This window comes from Phalacrocorax carbo, chromosome 8 (genome assembly GCF_963921805.1).
Source record: "Phalacrocorax carbo chromosome 8, bPhaCar2.1, whole genome shotgun sequence".
NCBI lineage: Eukaryota > Metazoa > Chordata > Aves > Suliformes > Phalacrocoracidae > Phalacrocorax > Phalacrocorax carbo.
In genome coordinates this window covers 1802056-1808801 of record NC_087520.1, presented here as the reverse complement: position 1 = coordinate 1808801, position 6746 = coordinate 1802056, and the positions used below count along the sequence as shown (strand labels likewise).

General features: G+C 53.1%; 1 long non-coding RNA gene across 2 annotated transcripts; it reads left to right on the top strand.

Annotated features, from left to right (window-relative positions):
- Window positions 1-5509: 5509 nt before the first annotated feature.
- On the top strand, window positions 5510-6746 carry LOC135314560 (uncharacterized). Of its 2 annotated transcripts, none has more exons than XR_010374075.1 (2): window positions 5510-6082; window positions 6277-6746. It is a non-coding gene; the product is annotated as an uncharacterized LOC135314560 (long non-coding RNA). The 2 variants fall into 2 exon arrangements; XR_010374076.1 differs by having other exon boundaries at window positions 5510-6180.

Here is a 6746-nt window from a genome sequence, read left to right as displayed (position 1 = left end):
TTTTTGCTGGATAGCAGTGTTTAATTTAGTTTCTATGCTTTATTGCACCTGGTTCTTGATTACAAATGCAGGTTATCTGTGGGAGTTCCGTTACTTTCCCACAGACGGTGGAACGCACGTCTCCGCTTCAGGGTGTCCCTTCCTGTCTGTAACCAGGTTTTCAAACCTTGCGGCGGTCTTCGGTGCCAGCCTGGCAGGTCAGGAAACAGCGATTCCATCCACTTTTGGGGCTGTGCCGGGTTTTTCTTAGTCTCACGTACGTAACTTACCTGCCTCGTGAAACGGTTTGTTGGTGGTTTTGGTTCATGGCAGAACTCCTCAGACGTGTGCTCCTCAGAAACAAGCGGTCGGGGCTGACACAGACAGATGGAGGTTACACGGAGCCTTCCTTTTTAAACAAGAATAAGCGTACACAGAGAGAATTATTAAGTTTATCCTGCAAGGCAAAATCTGTAGCATTGGGGAACTCTGAATCACATTTGCCCAAACTTGGTAGATCAGCCTTGTGTTTACTCTCTTGGCATCTGGGCCTTATTTGGTCTTGTATATTCAGAGAACTCGAATATTTGGCATTCCTGTTTCTCTTCATTCGGTGGCCTGAAGCTGCGGACACCTAGAGCTCAATCATTCCTCCGCAGCCAGCGGTTCTGGGAGCGCAGGGGAGGGATGTGCTGCTGAAAGCGGGTCAGCAGCGGGGTCTGAAGAAACCCACGTCTCTGTTCGGCGGGGGTTAACGCCGAATCCAAGCTCAAATAACCAGTCTGGTTCTGTGACAGCTCAGCCGCCTTGTACCACATAAGTGGCAGGTCTGTGGCCATCTGCAGTGGGCAAATAGATTCCATTGGCCTTCTGCCTGCGTCTTGTCAGCCAGGTTGTTTTCTTCTTCCAGCATTGTAAACCTCTGAGCAGGTTTAGACAGGATTCAGACTCACCTCCCAGAAACGGGTTTCATCTTCTGACTGGGGAAAGCAGCGCGCTCCCTCCGTCGCCGGAGAGGGGAGATGGCTGTGTGGCTCGGCCCTTGTGATGGGCCATACTCGTGATTTCCGTGGAGGTTTTAAAATGCGCTGCCTCGCACGGTGACCTTTGCAGCAGGCACAGCACCGTGATTTTCCTGAAGCTTGCTTGGGTGGGAGGCTTTGCCTTGCGCCTCTTCTGCTCCACGTGCCTGAAGTGGCATCCCTGAAACTTCAGCATGGCGTCACTGCTCCCCCACACCCCCCCCATTTTAGATTTGCTTAACTTTTGATGATAGCAGGATTTCTTAGAGTGTCACCATCTATCTGAGTCTTCCTCAAATCAGGCCGTGATGAGCGCGTTGAAATGCTGGGATGCAGCCTCTGAGCGAGGGAGTGATCCCAACAAACACAGGCCCCCCTCCTTTGGCCCTTGGCCTTGGAGGGGAGAACCAGGGACGCTGACAGAGGCTGAGATTCCGTAGCAAATCACTCTAAATGTAAAAATCTCACCATTTCTGTGCAAGAAGCATCGAGCTCTCTAGGATTCCTTTTAGCTGCCTGGGAGAGGGACGGAGGCTTTGCCTGCCGGCGAGGGCAGGCTGGCTGCGGAGGGGCTGCGTGGTGGCGGCTGTGCCTGGCTGGGGAGAGAGCCCCGACAGACGCAGGCGTTGCTGCCCGCATTAGGGCTTGCCCTTGGCCCTGGCCCGCGCTCGCCGTTCCTTTCCGAAACCGGCGCAGGGGTGCTTTGGGGGCTGCCAGCTCTCCCCACGGTGGTGGGGTCTTTGCAGCCCTCGGTGCGCCGGGGTGAGCAGCTCCTCTGCAAACGCGCCGCTTGTTCCCGATGGAGGCAGAGGCTGGTGCCTGCGAGGAAGGGGAGCCGCTGGCCGGGGTGTCGTGGCTGCTGGCGCGGGCTATTCCACGGTAAGCCTCAAAATGGTTAAACTCTTTGCTACCAGAAGCAGTCTTACGCGGAAAAGCGTGGCTGTGTTACAGAGGAGTTGCTTTTAATTTTTTGTCCAAACACCAGAATTGTTTGTACAATTGATTTTTTTTTTTTTTTTTTAAATATTTTGCAAGCATTTGAAAGTTGCTCTAAGGTTTTTTTTTCCAGGTATTGTAGGAAACACATCTTGAGATCTTATTTCCAGTTCCCATAAAAGAAGGAAAAAGGAACCTGAGGGGAGAAGGATTGGATAAAGGGAGAACAGCATGTGCTGGAGGAAATCGAATCTGCCTACGGAGAAGGTAGGACGGCTGCGGGGGAAACGAATGGGATCTGTCCATTGTCCGCGCTCTTCCGCCTGCTCCGGTGGGAGCTCGGCCTCCAGTGAAAGGACTGGTGCTAATTGTCCGTGGCATCCATGTGAAAAAGGGGATTAAGCTGAGGAATAAAACCACTAAAAGCTCCCACTTACTTAAAAAAGACTTTTTTCTCCTCTCCTCTTGCCCTAGCAAACACACCATTATATTTCCAAGAAGTTCATAAATATTGCTAGGTTTAGGAATGATGTCTAGGATTTGCTTTACTGCAAAAGTCCTTTCTCGCAAGAAAACTGCGGCAGTGAATTCATCACTTTGTGTTCTGGCCACACGAAGCTGGCGACGCGACTCATTTTCAGCGGCTTCATCAGCGGAAACGATGCACGGGCTGGATTACCGTGACCTCTTCCCTGGGCTGGCGCGCTCTCTTCTTTTAAGATGCTTGTGACGGCCCGGAGATCCTGAAGCAGGGGGTGGTAGGAAGCACCTGAAAGGGCCAGAAAACGTAATTCAGTCAAAAGCTCCAGCCCAGCACAAGGTCGTAGTGCCTCCGTGTCGCCAGCCCGTGTCTGGAGGGGCTGTGGGACCTGCTGCTGTCTTTTTACGTGATGAAGTAAGTTTTTGTAGTCCTGCTGTTGTTTTCGTTGCCTCGTGTTTAAAGGTTTAACTGGAAGGAAAGAGAAACAAACGTGTTGCAAAAATAGAATAAGCCCAACCTGGTGGCAGCTGGATTAATGAACCTTTTGAAAAAAATCCTTGAATGCAGAACAGTTACAAGGCCGTTCTAGTGGCGTTACTTATCGCATAAAAACATTTCACAGTGCGGGTGCTGGGGGGGCGATTACGCTCGCCCAGCCAGGTCCTGCTAACGCCCGAGTCCGTTCGCTGCTCCCATCAGCAACCTTACATCAATTCAGCATCTGCTTCTCAGCAGTAGGTCAGTGAGGTGGCGTAGGTTTTCATTTTTAGGTACCTCCTTTCTCCAAAGGGTTGTGTTAGGAGTCGTCCTTCTCATGCGTGTTGCTGGGAAAATATGCTGAGAGTTGCCGTGACTTTGGACAACGAGGAGTTTCTCACTCCTGCAAAGAGTTTCCTTGCAAAATAATTGTGTATAATTTTTTGAGTAATATCTTGTAGGTTGGTAAACACCAATGAACGTTTTTTTGTTTTTTAAAATTCAAACCAACAAATTCATCCTCAGAGCATCAGCTGGCTGTGTTATTGTTGCAGTTTCTCCAGTCGGGTATGTTTGCTGTAGCGCGGCGGAGCTCCCCCGGAGCAAGGAGAGTACGCCAGCTTTGTCCCCGCGGCAGAGCGTGCTGCCTGCGTGCACGTGTCGCAGCCTCACGCCCGAGTCCCCTCCCATGCCTGCGCTCTATGAAGAAGCTTTAATTGCCATCCTAGGCTTGCTTTACCTTCACGAGTCTCATAAATGTATGAAAACGCAAGAGAAATGAATAGGAAAGTCCATGGGTTTCTCTTTTTTTTTTTTTAATTAAATGTTGGATCCCTGTAGCAAGTCCCCATCGCACGAGGTCCTGGGCTTCCTGAGACACACTGAGCTCCGCACGAACGTGTCCATCACTGTTCCCATGGGAAGGCAGAGCGACTTCCAGGCGATCCCTGCGTCCCCAGGAGAAGCAGCGCAGGGCTGGTACGGCTTCCTCCTGCAACGCCTCGGTCGCCTGTGAGCGCGCGTGTACAATAACCACGGCACTTCTGCGCCCGGGCTTTGCCCAGTGCAAAAATTACAGCCAGCCGGCTGCGAAGAAGCGGCTCTGGATGTAGAATTAGGCTTATGGAGTTTGGGTAATGGAAAAGAGATCAGGAAATGATCACTTGGAGGCTTCCCCGTATGACAGCGTTCCCATCGTGTGGCCACCAGAGAAAATCAGACAATCCAGGTGATCAAAATGGTCAGATTTTGCCAAGGTTTGCAGTAAAATGTAAGGTTTATAAAAGCACTACATGATGCGGCTGTTGCTGGAGTTGTCCTGCCCTATTCTGTGGTTTGATTACACCCCCCCACGGGTGGAGGCACGGAGCCTTTCCCGGAGGCACGGAGCCTTTCCCGCGATACGACTCCCCTTCCCTGCTCCGTCTCTGCGATAAAGTTCCTGCGCCAGCAGCTGGGGAGGGGAAATGAGGTGCCAAGAGGTAGACTTAATCAATAAGTATCTAAATAACCTAGTCTCCTGGTAACTGGGCCTCGGACTGTGGTGAGAACGCCGTACCCAGCCGGTGGCAGATTTCTCCAGGCGTTTAAACACAAAATATGGCCCCTGTCTTTGTCTGTGCTTTGGGTTTTTTTCCGTGTCGCTGTATTGAAACTCCAGGGCACAGGGAAGGGCTGCAGGGGGTCAGGATGAGCTGCTTTTGGGCATCCCCAGGTAAGGGAGATACTGGGGTAAAAGAAAGCACCCTTGGGGAACACAACAGAGGTTTCCAGAGAAGCACCGTGGCACAGGAGGGGGGCTCTGTGGGGCTGTGGCCGCTCCGACCCGGCAAGGACGAGCTGGTCCCGGGAGAGGCGGGCAGGGGAGCAGCCCCCGTGGGACCCCTGTGCTCAGCTGGGCTCTCACCCCGCTTCAGCTGCTTGTGCCTGCGCTGCTCAGGATGAGGATTTCCAGTTTGCTTTTTTCCGCCCCCCCTGAAATTTTTAGTGAATGGACAAAAGGCAGCCAGGGAAGGGAAATATCGGGGTTTAGTCATTGCTTAACATAAAAGATCAATCACAGGATGTATCCTAGAAACTATTTTTAAATCACAGGCCCTACACAGACACAAGCCTTAATTTGCTAAGCTTAAAATATTTAAATAAAACCTAATAGTGATGGATATAAGAAATAAAGCAAAAGGTGGGGACCTCTGCCTCGGGGTCAGAAGGGGTCTGTGCTGGGAGCTAAAAGGTGTTGTAGTCCCCGGGGGTGAGTAAGACACCCTCTGTGTCCCAGGGCCAAGTGGAGCGAAGCAAAAGAGCGCTCTGGATTGCTTTTTAAAAAAAAATTTAATTACTCAATAGAAGTTATGCTAGGTAAGAAATCAGTGTTTCCAAAATATCCATTGCTCGGTGAGCACTAATGGGCCCCTGAAACATAACCTTGAGTGTTTGTCGGCTGGAGTTGGCACCCGGAGGTGGTTCTCGGAGTGTCCTTTGGGCAGCAGTGGGCGGCATGACGGGGCGGTGGGTGGTGCCTTGGGGTCGTGGGCAGCGTCCCAGGGTGGTGGGTGGTGTGCTGGGTTGGTGGGCAGTGTGTTGGGGTGGTGGGTGGCGTGCTGGGGTGGTGGGTGGCGTGCCAGGGCAGTGGGCAGCGTGCCGGGGCGGTGGGCGAGGGCAGCGTGCCTCCTGCCCACGAGCATCACCCTGGCATGATGTTGCCTGCAGCAGCTGCCGGGTCTGGAGGCAGCACGAGGGGCTTTGTGAGCCAAAAAGCCCCACGCCTGCAGTCATGCAGCACATGGACAAAGCAGGCAGCAGACTGAAGAGCTGACGAGAAGAAAAGCCCATCTTCGACCAGATTTTGTGTTTGTTTTTGTTGTTGCTTTAACTGAAGTGGCTGGAGCGCGGTAATTAAAGGCTCAGTGGCTCTAATTGGAATAGGTTTAAACTTGAGGTCAAAATCCCTTCTGGCACTTCCTCTGCCTAATAACCATCAACAGAAATCAAACAAATCCAACTGGCTCCAGCCACTAATCTGCAACCAGCAAAGGTCGCGGCGGCGATAAGGAAGCGCGGCGGCCGCAAACAGCCCTGCGTGGAAACCCCGGCTCCGGCGGGTCCGGCAGCCAAGCGCCGAGGGGCGCAGCGCCCGGCCCTCGCTCCGGGATGGGATGGCTCGGCGGCTGCCTGTCGGTGCCGGGGGGTGAGCGATGGCAGGGCAGTCCCTGGCCCCGTGCGATGGCTCAGACCCGGCGCTGCCGAGCTGGGGGGTGGAGAGAGGATGGGGCATCTTGTGCCCGGGTGAGCGGTGCCAGTGCAGCGCGTGGGATGGTTTATGGGGTGCGCGGCATCGCTCAGCACAGCCGTTTCACCAAAATGCTTGTTTTCGTTGAGCAGATGGAGAAACTGAGGTTGTGGTGGAGGCTGGAGAAGGGGCATTTGCAACCAAGCACTAACTGCTGGGTGCCCGGCGGGTGTTGTGCACAGAGCGGGTGAGGGGCTGCACCCCCAGCCCACCCACCACTGCTGCTTCCTGCCACCGCCAAAGGTCACTGCCCTCGCCAGGTCGCCACTTTAACTGCTTTTCTAATTGCACCCTAATCTGGACCTTTAAAGAGATCTGGGAGGAGAAAAAAAAATAAAAGAAAGACAAGAAAAGAAAAGGGGTTGCAGATGTGCAACGGTCAAGCGCCGCGGGGCCATCCGTCCGCGCTGCAGGGCTGCCCGTCCTCGCTGGGATGCCTCCAGTAACTTTTGCCTGCAGATTACATTGTTTTAATATTTTCAGGCTCTTTGTTGCTGCTCCCCTCTCTGCCAGCGCACTCACACGCATTGTACTGGCTTGATTAAAGGGATCTGATGGCGAA